Consider the following 15,974-nt stretch of genomic DNA (forward strand, 5'->3'; position numbering starts at 1 on the left):
AGGCTCTGAGCTGTTAGCAGATCCCGATGCGGGGCTGGAACTCACGAGCTGTGAGATCATGACCTGAGCCGAAGCCGGACGCCCAACTGACTGAGCCACCCAGGTGCCCCTTGTTTGGTTTTTTTTGGTTTCTTTTGAGTAACTAAAGCCAAGCATTCCCAGTAGGAATGTGGAAGGACAGACCAGACAGTGTAACGAAATATGTAACACAATATGGCCTGTAACCTGGCATTGGTAGCCATATTTTCCTCCTCTCTTGAGCCAAAGGGTCACAAATAACCCAGAAGTTGCTATTAAACACTCTATAAAAGTATTCTATTCCAATCATCCGTGTGCCATACAAGAATAAAGAAAAACTTGGGGCACCTGGGTGGCTCAGTCGGTCAAGCGTCTGACTTCAGCTCAGGTCATGATCTTGTGGCTCATGGGTTCAAGCCCCACATCGGGCTCTCTGCTGACAGCTCAGAGCCTGGAGCCTGCTTCAGATTCTGTGTCTCCCTCTCCCTCTCTCCCTCCACTCACACTCACTCTCTCTCTCTCTCTCTCTCAAATATAACTATTTCAAAAAAATTTTTTTGAAGAAAGAATAAAGAAAAACTTGTAGGCTACAGAGTATTTTTTTTTCAAGATCTGACTTGTCGAATGTGAATTTTAAATTGCCCCTGATGAGCTCAATGCTATAGATTGACTCCAAGCTGTTCCAACTTCCCTCAGTGTAGTTGCTGAATGCAGGTATGGTAGCAAACTCAGTTCTGGCATTAGTGATGGTGGTGTTTTCATCACCCTGGAATTAGTAAAGCCTGAAACCTGCCAGGCATTTGCCACACGGTATTCTACCAGGGAGGGCTCAGCTTCTGGCTTCTTAGAGAGGATATGGCATGACCTTTGTGCTTACAAGGTATTTGAAACCGAAGCCTTTTCACTTCCTTGCTGAGCTTAAGAGTTGACACTGGTGTCCCAAATTCCTTTGACCTTATCAGGATAAGGCATGATGCAGTCATTGATGGCCAAGAAAGGGAAGTGGATGGTATTCTCTCTAGATGGGAGAGAGTTGCTGAAATGAAGGGACCATTTAGTCTCCCCAAAACACTTGCTGGTGTTCAGGGGAAAACATTTCTGCACTAATGGCAGAGCTCTTTACTCTTCTCCCCAGTCTACCTATTCCAACCTGGAGTAAAGGGCTCAGGAAGAAACCACATTCTATTCCCAGGTGATTATTATAGCCAGAAATGGTTGTCTTATTTGCAGATGGTTCATATTCACCTGTATGGGTGGTATTTTAGTTTCTTAGGGTTGCTAGAACTAACTAAAACAAATTGGGTGGCCTGAAACAACAGAAATCCCTTCTCATCATTCTGGAGATCAGGAGTCCAAAATCAAGATGTCCACAGGGTCATGCTCTCTCTGAAGGCTCTAGGGGAGAATCTCTTCCATTTCTTTCTCTTGTTTCTGCTGCTGGTGACAATCCTGGACATACTTTGACTCATAGATACTCCAGTCTCTGCCTTCACATAGTGTTCTCCCCTCTTCTCCAGAATGATCAAGAGCCCACCTTAACTCCAGTGGGGTCTACCCTACTCCATATTGGATGAGGGCCTGTCTTATTCCAGTATGATCTCATCTTCACCTGATTACATCTACAAAGACCCTCTTTCCATATAAGGTCATTTTCATAGGTAGTGGGCATGAGGACTTGAATATATCTTTTAGGGAGACATAACTTGACCCATATCACGCAGCTATATTTTTTCCTTTCCCTTGACTTTCATGAATCTGAAAAATTGTCCACGTTTCTTTCTAAAACACTGCCAAATTTAAGTCAAAGGGCTGCATGTCTTGAATTTATGACCTCTTCTTTTAAAGAAAAATAAGTTCCATGTAAAATGGGTTCAAATTACGAAAGGCTTTAAATGCTTTGCATTTGCTTGAGGCTGATTAATGGGTAAATTTGTAAACCATGGTTGTTTTAATTAGCCGGGGTTAATTAATGTTTACTGCGCTTGGAAGATGAAAAGACATGTATAAATGCACCATAATGTGAATCATTTTTTAATTTGTTGTTGAAGCTTAAAATATATTCAAATAAAGGTTTGCTTACATCACATCAAAAATTTTAAAAAGCTGTTGGAGCACTATGAGAATTAGTATAGAGGACTCTGAATTATAAAGCGAATTAATTTTGGGGGCACCTGGGTAGCTCAGTAGGTTAAGCATCCAACTTCAGGTCAGGTCTTAATCTCACAGTTCGTGAGTTCAAGCTGCTCATCAGGTTCTGCTCTGACAGCTCGGAGCTTGGAGCCTGCTTTGGATTCTGTGTCTCCCTGTCTCTCTGCCCGTGTCCCATGCACACTCTGTCTCTCTCTCAAACATAAATAAATGTTAAAAATAATTTTAAAGTAAATTATGTATTATCGAAGATGATCATGTTTTAGTATTATGTATTCAGAAAATGGAAGTTACATTTTTAAGGCTGATTACGTAAAAAGGAAAGAGTAGAAATCTCAGACCCAACTGATAACTTTCCATAAAATGTGTCATAATTTGAGGTGGAGTCTGTTTTTTGTTTTTGTTTTTTTTATTTCTAAGTCGAGACTTTTTCAGAGCAGGATGGAGGACAGACCAGATTGAACTGTGCTGAGATGAGAATAACACAAGCAATTTTTTTGAAGAAACTACTAGAATCCCATGTAAATTTTCAACAGGAAAAGCATCGGGGACTTGGCTGAGGTCTAGTGCAGAGACCCGGAAATGTGGAGATTAGAAGCCCTTTAAAAAGGAAATAGCGGGGCAAGGTCTCCCAAATGGGGCTGGAAGCTGTACGTCATGGAAGGCGGTTGTCTCTGGCAGTGAAAAGGGCTATCCGTTCTCAGTAAGAAAGTGGCCCCCTAGGGTAATTTCCCAACATGCTCAGTGGAATATACCTTCTGGCACCAGGATTCATGGTTCACTTGGTAACTTTAAAGCACAGCCAGACTCAGTGATAACCAGTCCCCTTTGACTTGATCATTGTCTAAGAGGAGAGCATCTCCAAAGTTAAATTAGCAGAAAGGTTGGGTCTACTTTATTTTTCACCTCCCACACAATTTTCTCTTTGTGCTTTGCAGAGTAAAAAAAATAAGGTTGATTTTTTTTTCTTTTTAACATCTCATGGATATTGACAATGAGGTGATTGGAGAAGAAAAAACAAAAGACCCATAACCCTCTATTGGGATAAGAAATCGCTTGCTCCTTGTAGTTCTTACCCATAACTACTAATTTGACAACACTGCAGGTTGACACTCGAAAGAGTCTTCAGCTGGAACGAAACACTTCATTCTGGGTGGCGCTGTGTCGTATTATCTAACAGAATTCAATTCATGATAAACCCCTCTTCGGGAATCGAGTATGGGCTTCTCCCCGCAGAACACTTGTAGGATTGTGCTAAAATCTGGGAAACTTTCCATTTTCCCATCTGTGCTTCCCCTTGGGCTGTTTCAACATGGCCATGAGCTCTCCGGGCCCGTATTTCCAGGGGCTGCAGGACATCGCCATCCCGATGTGCTGGAGTATCACAAACATGTCTGAGGAGAAGTTGTCTTTCTCCCCCTATCTTTGCTCTTCCGATAGACACAACTCCAGTCAAGACTGAAAAATATTAACGGCTCCCCTGTCCCGGTCACAACTTCCCCCACCCCCACCACCATCAAAATAGCACCGTTCTTCCTCCTATCACTTCCTTAAATGTGTTTCTGGTTTGATCAGTGTAGTATACACCTTGCCCACTCCCTTCCCCGGTTTTTTAACGTTGACATGTCTCTCAAGTATCCTATAATTCCCCTGCCTTTCTGTACAGTTGGCCTATTCATGAGCTGCGGGTACCAACAGAACCCATAGACTTTGTGAATGGCATACATCTAGTGTAGGTCAGCGTGTTCCTCTCCCCTCTGGGTTCCACACACTAGAGCTCCTGGCTTCTGAGCTGCTTCCTTTTTACCACCCTCGTGCCAGAAAAGTCCCAGCCTTTGGGCAGCCCACTCTCGATACCTTGGCAGTCTCTCTTCCGTAACAGCATCATCCACTGTCTCCAGCTGGAAAATCCAAGCTCATTGCTTTCTCGCTCGGTCCATACCCCTTCCCACAGCACTTGCATGGAATTACTTCTATGCTCATCTGTCCTCTGGGCCGTGAGCACTGAGTAAAAAGAAATTACCTTAGTTAGTTCCTGCACTGGCCTGCAAGATGATAGGATTGCTGAACAGGTAGATAAATGAACAAATAAATGAATGAGCTCATTCATTGATGATAAGATGTTTTTATTTTTCTTGGCTTCAGATTATTTTCCTTAAAGCGAGTTCTTTCAGTCTCTCCACTCCCCTGCACTGTTACTGCTTAAGACAGACACTTCCCTTCTGTCTCCAAGCATTTTCCATCTCCAGGCTAGGTGTCCCTATGCGTTGTTGAGGGATCGTATGAGTCAGCTGATTAGAAGAGGAAGGGCCATTGCTGTTCCAGAAATGTTTAGTACAGAGCGAGTTTTGTGTTAAACACAGCTATGTTCATGGTCAGAAGACCATACAGAATTGATATGGGCTTTTTTGATCTGCATAAACGTACATTTCAAATGAGCTATCGTGTATATAAATATGATGTGCTGTCTACAGGAACAGATCTCTTCCTCCCCTGTGATGAGATATATGTCTATCTATATCTGCATAGATAAATACATATAGATGGATGGATGGATGGATGGATAGATACATAGATACATAGATACATAGATACAGAGATTTGTGCTGATCTTATCCATACTTGCCTGTTACCCTTATAATTATCAGCATAAATCCTTAGTCTCTTTGAGTGAAATTAACTATTTATGAATGTTGAAATCTTACTTTCTCCCATGACCTGACCTGCCTTGCTTAACCAGTACTTTCCATCATTCTAAATATAGAATTCCACCAATGAAGCACTTATCAGATAGGAGTCCATTAGAATGCACTTGTTTTCAGAGAATAGCAGAGAACGATTGCTCACTGTTGAGGGGGGACACTGTGTGCCATTCCTTTGGCCCACCTTCAGGGTGTTTCTTACTCCGGTAAGAAGGGCTAATCTCACAAGTCTGGGAAAGGGTGCTGATCGGGCAGGATCACCACTTACCTTGTGCAGGTTGGACAGGACACAGGGGTGTCACTCAGACTCCCTCTTCTGTCATAAGAGGGTGCAGCTGAGGGTACAGGTTGGAGCTGAAATTTGTCTACACTGCACATGGCTTGACAAGCCATGTGCCCTACATGTGACTCACTCCCCAAAGAAAGCATTGTGTGGGTTAGTAAGGGCCTGGCTTTTGTCACAGGTAAAGATGATGTTTTCATCTCTACCTGTTCCCTCTTAATTGGCTCAGAGCTCAGGGGGCAAGGCGGGGATATTACGGATGGATGCCCAGAGCACCCCAACACGAGCAGTGAAGGCTCCAGGGGAATATGAGCCCAGATTGTATGCAGTTGCCAGAATGACTTGGCCTTTATAAAACCACAAGAGCAGTAAAATTGTCTTTTCAGTATTTTGTGTTTAAATAACCTTTCCCGTTGTACTTACTTGGACTCACTAAAGGCATTAGCAGTTTTTAAAAAATGAAATGTGATACTAACCCCGATAGAGCAAGCCTCAGGTTTACTTTAGTTTTCCAATTTGCTCCATATCTGATAACTTAGTTGGAAGTAAAAACAAACAAAAAACTGCACCAACTATGCAGAACAGCCTACCAGAAAAATCGAGAAATACATACTGAAGAATGAAACTGGAGGAAAATTCCCTTCATGATTTCATGTCTGTGTCCTCAGACCTGATTGTTCTGATTCCAAGGGCCTCCCCGCCTGCTTCAGGAACCTCATAGAATCCATTCTCATTGACCACAGTAATAAAAATTAGATAATAAAATGATCGAAGATTATAAATGATATTTTAAAAATATCTTGGTTATCTTGCTGGTGGGATTGCAAGTGAATTATTGTTATTTTTTTGTTCTGTTTTCTGTGTTTTTTGCACCAAATTTATGTTATCCTTATAATTACTACCAGTGCCACATTTTTTTTAATGTTTATTTATTTTTGAGAGACAGAGAGACAGAGTATGAGCAGGGGAGGGGCAGAGATAGAGGGAGACACAGGATCGGAAGCAGGCTCCAGGCTCTGAGCCGTCAGCACAGAGCCCGATGCAGGGCTCGAACTCACAAACCATGATATTATGACCTGAGGCAAAGTCAGACACTTAACAGACTGAGCTACCCAAGGCACCCCTCAAATGCCACGTTTTTGTATAAAAGTGGAATCACAGTGAAGTCCTAGCTTGTGCGGCTGGGGTTAGGCTGTTTTTAAAGATAGATTTGAAGAGAAAATTCCTCAATCATAATTACTTGGAAACCCCTTCAGTGAAACAGTAAAAGTACACATCTCTCAACTAGCCCAAGACGGACAGCTTTTCCTCCAGCACGTGAAGAAACCAGTGTTTCCTGGCTTGAAAATCACATGAAATAATTGACTTATGTTTAAGGGAGATGACTCATCAAAATGTTCATCCATTTTTATTTTACTTTGCAGAGGACGTGTCATTTGTATCTGTTTATGCCAATGGTCATGTGTGCGTTTCCCCTATATATTGACCGGAGGAAAACATCCAGTTAGATACAGGTTAAAGCCGGTACTACAGTTCAGTGCCACGGTCCTGAACTTTTTATTTTAATATAATTCCAGACTTAGAGAATTCCAAGCAGGCTCCACACTGCCAGTGCAGAGCCCAACGCGGGACTCCAACTCACGAACCGTGAGATCATGACCTGAGCTGAAAAACCGAGTCAGAGGCTTAAGCGACTGAGCCACCCAAGCGTCCCATAAAATTTCTTTTCTTGAGAGGGACTTGAAGACATAGTGGCTCTTTACCCCTAAGTTCTTCACCGTGTGTTTCCTCAAAACAAAGACACTTATTTGTATATGCAAATTATAACCTCAGTACAGCATACTTTCAAAGAGTCTCTCTATAATCTGTAAACTTGGTTTGTAGTCTAAACTTGAGAAGGTTTTTCCTCTCCGGATTGCTTAGACTTCCAACCACGCAGGCAGGACCAAGATTCCTAAGATAGTTGGAAATAGGATCACGACTTTGGCACAGATCCTACAAAGAAGCACGGAGAGGAAACTCTTTAATCCATTTTTTGATGCCAGGGAGATGGACTGACTTTTCTCTTGATTTCTGACTGATGCCATTGGTTAGATCTAAGTTGTTTGATCTCCGTTGTTTGAAAGTCAAAAAAAGGAAATCTGTCTTAAATAGAAAGAAACTTCTTTCGTACCCTCAGCCTTAAGCTGGACAAGTGATACTTTTAAGCAATGTCACTTGGCAGTAGGAAATATTCTCACAAGTAAAGTGTAGCTGTCCCCTCCAGGGACAGATTGTTGCCACGAGTGGACGAAGCATGCTTCGTTTAAAATCTGTGTCCAAGAAAGTACTAAATCAAAATAAACCCAGATTCAGAGGTGAAATCTGAATTTTGAGACTGTAAGAGATTCTCGATTGCTAGTGTGGCTAAAAATAAGAGGACTGACCCAATTTTATGGAGGTCAAAATACAAACTAGATTTGTGGAACAGCATTACATTGTGATAATACGTCTATAATCTTTTGCCCAAGGTGGAAATGCAGCATCCTACAGGACTATTTCGCTCTTTTTAAGTTCTTTTTTGATGTTTATTTATTTTTGAAGGAGAGAGAGACAGAGCATGAGTGGGAGAGGGGCAGAGAGAGAGGGAGACGCAGAATCCGAAGCAGGCTCCAGGCTCTGAGCTGTCAGCATAGAGCCCGACGCGCAGCTCAAACTCACAAACCATGAGATCATGACCTGAGCCGAAGTCGGACTTAACTGACTGAGCCACCCAGGTGCTTCCTAGGCCGTTTGGCTCTTGACCACTGAAGTGTTCAAGTCCCTGCACCATTGATGAGAAGGGATATTTGGGATAAGTATGCAGAGTTCAACCATTTACTTGGCTCAAAACCCAAAGGTGTCTACATTATCTTAAATTTGACTCCGAATTGATGATACCTGATAACAGTTCACATAGCTACCCTACTATGCCAGTCTTCCAGAGAAAGGGAAATCTAAAGAAGTGGGAGATACGTGTCCACAGGGGATGGGCTGTCAAAATGGCTCCCTTAATTAGAGGAGGGAACAGTGGATGGCTGTGCAGCTGGGAACCACCTGGCTTTTCAGCTCTGCTCCTTCATCATGGAAAAGCTCTATGACCTTGGCCCATGGCAAAAAATCTCTTATCTTGGTTCCTTTGTGTGGAAAAAAAAAAAAAGATACCACTGAATTCTTCACTTTCCAAATCTGTCAAAAATTATGAGAGGGGCATCCGGGTGGCTCAGTCATTTAAGTGTCCGACTTCAGCTCAGGTCATGATCTCGAGGTTTTTGGTTTCAAGCCCCGCGTCGGTCTCTGTGCTGACAGTGCAGAGCCTGCTTAGGATTCTGTCTTTCTGTCTCTGCCTCTGTCCCACTCACTCTCTCTGTCTCTCAAAATAAATAAACCAACTTTAAAAAAGATTACAAGAAACAGGATGCATGTGATGATAGATGTGTATGTATTTCTATAATATTAGTCAGTAATCAAATAGCCTTGTCAACCATAAAATAGAATGTTTCATGGAATAGTGAAAACATTTGGACTCGGAATCAGGATACTTGGGTTCGGATCTCAATTCTGCCACCTGATAACTGCTTTCTCAAGAGGGATGTCACAGTTTGGTCAGCCATCAGTGGGGATATAGCATCCCACAATGCAGACCGTTGTGGATATGAAAGGAGCTAATGGATATGAAAAGGCAACTGAAGTGGAAGGTGTCTCTGTAGGGTTGAACTCCTGCTTTCGAGATGCCCTAGCATAACACAGTCCCGCCACAGTGTGGCTGTCCCACAAGTCACACACGGATCAAGACGTCCCGACCATGTACAGTAATCCCTTGAAGACCACATAGGTTCTCCCCCAGATTACCATTTTATTTATTTTTCTTAATGTTTGTTTATTGGGCGGGGTGGGGGTGGGCTAATTGAGAGAAAGGGACAGAGGATCCAAAGCAGGCTCAGTGCTGTCAGCACAGAGCCCAACATGGGGCTCAAACCCACGAACCCTGTGAGAGATCATGACCCGAGCCAAAGTCAGACGCTTAACTGACTGAGCCACCCAGGCATGCCACCAATTAGCATTTTAAACAGCTTCTGCTCCATTGAACTATGCTTAGAAGTAAAAGGGTCACCAGCTAGGGCTGGTCTTCAGTAGAGGGAAGCAGAGCAATGAAGTGTGTCCTCTAGTACTCTTAATACTTAAGTATTAAGTTCATATTCTTTTTCTCAGAGTCTGAACAATGCTGACCTGTCTCCTGAGCACTTCCCTGCTCTGGCTCCTGTGTAATTTCCTGCCTGACAAATGTTCTGGCAAAAAAGGAAATTCCTAACTAGCCTTTTCTTTCCCTGTGGCTTTCTGACTCAGAAACGTTGTCGTGAATGATAGTTTCAAGGCAACAGAGTGGGTTGGGTTCTGAGAACATGACTTCGAGGTGTTCAGACGTAAGGTTTCTTCTGGCAGTATTCTTTGTTGACCGTGCTCGTCTTTCACACCTTGTTTCCAAGACTTGTTTTGTCTTTTATGAAGTGATAACTGAGATAGTTGTGTAGTGATGCCTCTTTACAGCTTGTGGCAGTGGTTGGACTGTAATGTGACTAAGAATCATGTGGGTGGGGGGAGCTTGGGTGGCTCAGTTAAGTGTCCGATTTCAGCTCAGGTCACGATCTCACGGTTTGTGGGTTCGAGCCCCACGTCAGGCTCTGTGCTGACAGCTCAAAGCCTGGAGCCTGCTTCGGATTCTGTGTCTCCCTCTCTCTCTCTCTCTGTCCCTTCCCCCCTCTCAAAAATAAATAAAACATTAAAAAAAAAAAAAAAGAATCACCTGGGGACCACAGTGGGGTGCAGATTCCAGTTCCCTAGCTCTGGCAGGGGCAGGGGCACACCTACCTAGCAAGAGTGTAGGTAATAGAATTCAAAGTGAAGGAACTGCTAAGACCATCCATCCAACCTCCTCTAATTTGATGGGTGAGGAATTGCAACCCTTAGGGGGTTTCATGCACAGAACTGTGATTGGAAAATTAAATCTGATCTCCTAGTCCTGGTGTGGGCAAAATGCCTAGAATGGATGACAGCAGATTTATAGTAGAGCTTCTTGATAGGAGAAAAATGACATCCCTTTCATAAATACTTCCCATGCAGCTGTGGTGGCATGGGGGAGGGGGGTGCATTGTTCAGAGGTGGAATCCTCAATCCTTTGAGATGTGTAAGTATTTATGAAACAGGTAAGAATTGTGAAAACATAAATGGACGGATCACCGCAGAGAAACACATGAATTATGCTTTCTTATTTATTTAAAAAAAAGAGGTAAGCATTGGTCATATAAGAGTCCCCTGGTAGAGTTGAAGAGAAATTTCCATTTTGGAGAGAGGCTATGGATAAATACATATTTTCCACGAGGAACCAGAAGAATCAGAAAATAGAAAAAAATAATAATAATGAAAGCAATGCCATTTCAATCCTATAAGTAGAAAAACCAGCAAGCCTAGGGGACCTCAGTTGGTGCCAGTGTCCAAATCAGACCTTTAATAGGTGTGTATTACAGAGGAAAAGGCTGAGGCTGAACTTCCTTTACATGAAGGAGATTGTCCTCCCCCCCCCCACCCCCGTCCAAGTGTGTTTAAAAGGTAGAAGAGATAGTTCATCAATTGTAACTGAAGCTTGTGAAAGAGAACTGCTTCAATATTTATAAACTGTATTTCCTTGAAACCGAAAATATGGCAGTTAAATCTTTAGGAGGTTGGCGAGGAGATTAATCATTTGAAGAGGCATGTGAAACAAATGATCTAGAATTCCTCTGTTTTCCCATTCAGCAATCCTTTCGTGCAGCCATGTCTCTCAAACTATGGTGGAAGTCTATTCCACACCACAAAAACAAAGTATTTTAGTCATTTGAAGATGGCGTCACTGTTGGGTGACTCTCTTGGTGTTGCTTTCTTCAGAATATTTTTTTAGGTTTTTATTTAAATTCCAGTTCCTTAACAGACAGTATAATATTAGCTTCAGGAGCCCAGTATAGTGATTTCCATGCTTTCGTACAGCACCTGGTACTCATCACAAGTGCCCCCCCTTAATCCCCATCACCTCAAAATATTTTAAATATTTCCTCCCATAACTACGTGGTGAGGCGTTTTTTGTTTCCTTTTCTCTTTACTATTAAGTATGCCTAGTGTAGGTTCTCAGCACATTTTTCAAAAGGGCAAGGTTTGCCATATGTTTCATATTTGAAATTGAGTATCTCTGTTTGGTTTAAGCTGTAGGTTAAAATTACCATCACTGAACCCAGTTGAGTATTCCCGCTTCTAACTACAGCGCTCGTGTGTGCTGAGTATTCTAGAGGAGACTAAATCTGACTCCGGAGATAATTGCCGCAACTCTGGGCAATAACAAATAGCTTTTACAAAGGGGTGGGGGGGAGGGAGAGGAGAGTCTTGGGGGAGAAATGAACCTAGTGTCTTAGTTTAATATAGCAGCTGGCAAATGTAGACGTTTAAAAGCTTTGGAAATCGCCAATATATGGCATCGGGCGCATTGTCACAAAATATTAAATTAAGTCCGATAAACAGGTAATCCATCAGGGCCAGCAGCATACCAGATGTGTGGTTTCTGTGTGATGAGTCTTACCACAGAATTCAAAGATGAAGCCCCACTTAGAAGGAGCAATGAAATAATTATATACGTGGCTCTGTGTGGTTTTTCGTTTTTTGTTTTTTGTTTTTAATCACAGGCAGAATAGCCTGGTGCCGATTATCTTAGCCATTGGTGAAATCCTGAGCCCTTAATAACACCAAGAGGTAGCTGGCTGCCTTCGACATTTTATGGTCACAAAATGGAATAATCCTTCACCAACTAACGATAATCCATCATTTCCACCTGCTTTTGGTCCCTTAAAAACCACACAGACAGACCTCATTGTTCCAAATGAGGTAACCAGAGGTGGTTGTTTCTAAGTCTCCCGTGTTAAACTGCGGTGAGAGCACTCCTGCTCTTTTGTACTCCCCCCAAAAAGCCTAAGTGCTTTTCACTCTGCCAGAAATGTAACATTTCTTGAATGTGTCATTCTCTAATTTTCTGCACATGAACAAACCAGGCAAATTAGCCGCCATGGGGCTCAACCTTTTAGTGGCCATTTGGAGGAAATTTTCTGCCAACAATAAAAGAAATAAAAGAGAAAAAGAGGCACCGCAATTTGCTGCAAGCCAAAGTGTCCTGGATACTTTATGAAGCACAGATGTAAGGTTTTCCTCTGTGACTGTTCCCTGCTTCACCCTTTTTACTGCCATGGGCCGAGATGGGGACAGGACTTCCTTCAGCTCCTGGGCCTGGAAACTGCCTATTTGAAGGCGCAAAAGCAATATAGCCATTCCATGGGGCTGGTGGTATTGGAGTCCGGTTGCAGCCCTGTAAATGTGCAGAACATTCTGGAACAGTCAGACGTACAATCACTCTGCAAATGAGCAGCGCAGTACTGAGACCAGGAGTGAGCCCTCCTTTGGTACCGTGGAGGCCGGATGGGTGGGGGTCGCAGGGAGGAAGGCTGGTTTTCTGCAGCCCAGATCTTGCACTTCAGCACAGATGCTTAATGACCATGGGATCTTAAAGAGATTCAGCCACCCCTCCTCGCCTCAGTTTCCTGGCCCATGATGCTTGTAACCCTCATAAAGTTGTTGAGAGGAGAGGGCGTTTGAGCTGGGCTTTCAAGAGTTCATATAATTTAGGGGCGCTTGGGTGGCTCAGTCGGTTAAGCGTCCAACCTCAGCTCAGGTCATGATCTCACAGTTTGTGAGTTCGAGCCCCGCGTCGGGCTCTGTGGTGACAGCTCACAGTCTGGAGCCTGCTTTGGATTCTGTGTCCCCCTGTCTCTCTGCCCCTCCTCCGCTTGCACTCAGTCTCTTCTCTCTCATAAATAAACGTTTAAAAAAACTATTTAAAAAAAGAGTTCATAGGGGCGCCTGGGTGGCACAGTCGGTTAGGCGTCTGACTTCAGCCAGGTCACGATCTCGCGGTCCGTGAGTTCGAGCCCCGCATCAGGCTCTGGGCTGATGGCTCAGAGCCTGGAGCCTGTTTCCGATTCTGTGTCTCCCTCTCTCTCTGCCCCTCCCCCGTTCATGCTCTGTCTCTCTCTGTCCCAAAAATGAATAAACGTTGAAAAAAAAATTAAAAAAAAAAAAGAGTTCATATAATTTAGATAAGCAGAAATGGTCCTCCTGTGTAGCAGGAACAGAGAGCAAAGGTGCCCTGATGGGAATGCACGGTCCCATCTGGGGATAATCCAAGCTACTCAGCTCGAGAGAGCTGTGGGTCCAATTCCAATGTGTGGGTTTTTCCCCACACCACCAAGCAGTTTTCCTACATCAACTGGAGAATTCAATCATTCAACCCAGTTCTGCCATCATCTCCCCGGAGGTAGTGCAGATCCCACAAGAGTTATGGGCTCAGTCCTCGGACCCCCCTCCCCCACCCCCAACAGCCAGTCCAAAGTCCAGATTGTCACCTGTGCTGCTGATGACCAATTGTACATCAGAAGTTCCTTCTCCTCGGGTTCTATTAATTTGCTAGAACGGCTCATAGAACAGAGGGAAACATTTCACTCACTAGATTACTAGTTTGGTATAAACAGATACAACCCAGGAAAAGTTAAAAAGTAGGGTAAGGTATGTGGAAAAGGGCTCACAGCTTCCAGCACGTTTGCCCCCCACCCACCCACACCTGCACGTGTTCATCAACTCGAGGCTCCCAGAACCCTGTCCTTTCAGGTTTTTACAGAAGCTTCATTACATAGACTTGACTGATTTATTTATTGGCCATTGGTGATTGAGCTCAATCTCCAGCCCCTCTCCCTTCGCAGAGTGTGGGACTGAAACTTCTAACCCTCTGATCACATGGTCACTTCCTCTGGGCACCAGCCCCCCATCCTTAGGTGACCTACAGGCTTTTCAAAAGTCACTTCATGACATAACGAAAAATACCTTTATTCCTCCCATCACCTATGAAATTCCAAGGGTTTTAGGAGCTCCCTGCCTACAGAGACCAAATACATGTTTCTTACTATAAATCACAGTAGCATAGGTATATACAGCAGAAAGTTTAAAAGCCTCATCGTTAGAAAGATGAGGTGAGCCCAGATCACAGAGGGCCTTTACCATCTGGCAAAGTAGTCTGGGATTCATTCAGTAGGAAATGAGTTACCGAGACGAGGCAGAGCCTTTCGGAGAGGGATGAAAAGTAGAGCAGAGACCATCACAGTGATCAAGGCAGAAAGTAACGATGGTTCAAGGGAGGGAGGCAGTAGAAAGGGAGAGTGAGAAATGAATAAGAGAGAATCCGGAAATGGAATTTTAAAGGGAGGTGTCAGTAATAGAAGTATGGGACACAAAGAAATACAGAGAGCCGCAGACAGTTATGAAGGTTTCAGCCCGTAGCTCTGAAAGTTCATGAGAGATATAAGCTAACAGACCCAGCGGACTTAGAAATGCAAAGAGCCTGGGTAGGAGGCGTGGGAGGGACAAGGGCAAGCTAGGAATGTACATTTCAGATTCATCCGTAGAGTTTCAGGAGTGGAAGGGATTTCCACATGAAAACTTGCAGAAAGAGGTGGATGGAGATCTGAAAAGATAATAGATGGACAAAGAGATTTTTAAAAAAGAACAAGAGGAGTTATTCAGAGAAGTCACAGGGAACCAGCTTGGTACTGGGTATGCAAGACAAAGACGAAACGTTTCCAGATGGAAGGGGAGGTGGTTAAGTGACTGTAAATGCCGCAAAGGTACCAACACGGCCCCAGGTGGGGCCGAGAGTGGATCATGCTGGTGAAGGTTATTCCCTTCCAAGATGAACTTGTGAGCACCAATAATTATTCCAAAAGATCATCTCTTCAGTATTGTAAGTGCTTAACAGTCACAAGCATGAGATTTATATAAAAGAAATGCCCATTAAATTCATTAAAGCAGACATTGGCTAAGTTATTAGCCATTACCTATGACTCTGTAAGACATGAAAAAGTTGAAGTAGATCTAATGGGGACCTTTCATCTGCATGGGAAAGTCATTACAAGCATCAAATATTGAATTTAGAATGGTGCTGCAGAAAATAGCTATATATTATAACTCAAATTAGACTTCAGGAGGACTGATTGGCTTGAGATTTCATCATTTAAAATAATATCTTGCAATAAACCTGACTCCGTAGGAGGATATTAATCTCATGCTTTAATGCTATCCTATCAAATTGTTTTAATAGATCTGTTTGAACAGAATTTTAATTTTTCAAGTAAAAAAAAAATTCCATTTAAAAGAGAATGTGAGGGATGACAGTAAAATGTTACAAATCAAATTTAAATCCTGATTTTATTTTCTTCATTTTTTGCAGCAGTAATACCAACCAATACTTGGTTTGAAAGATCTAGTACAGTAAATTCTTGACAGAGGTATGATTGGGAAATGAGATACTCTGGTGAATATCATTTCTAATGGCGCCCATGCTATTCATGGGTGTCTCATTTTTAAAAATACGTCACACAGAAAAATCTGGTGAACTGTGGCCGCATAATAGGGGATTCACTAATCTTGTGATAACCCCGTATTTAAAGCAACGATTACAGTTGGTGCCGGGTTATATTCCCAGCTCTCTTTTCTAGTAAAAATGCACTGCCATCATGAAACGTATAATTTAGGAATTTTCACCAGCCCACAAGGACTTCAGATAAGTCAGTTCTGGTCCTCAAAGTCGATGTAGTTTAGTTCCGTGTTTAGAAAAGGGGGTAAGCATCTTTTGAAAAGAGATAGCATCTTTTGAAAAGGGAGGCAGCACAGGGGAGAGGCAGGAA

General features: G+C 43.1%; 1 protein-coding gene across 8 annotated transcripts in view; it reads left to right on the forward strand.

Annotated features, from left to right (window-relative positions):
- LOC123610674 (amyloid beta precursor protein) overlaps positions 1-15,974 on the forward strand; it is a 278,796-nt gene that overhangs the window by 232,602 nt on the left and 30,220 nt on the right. The window lies entirely within an intron of this gene.

Source organism: Leopardus geoffroyi, chromosome C2 (genome assembly GCF_018350155.1).
Source record: "Leopardus geoffroyi isolate Oge1 chromosome C2, O.geoffroyi_Oge1_pat1.0, whole genome shotgun sequence".
In the NCBI taxonomy this organism is placed as follows: Eukaryota; Metazoa; Chordata; class Mammalia; order Carnivora; family Felidae; genus Leopardus; species Leopardus geoffroyi.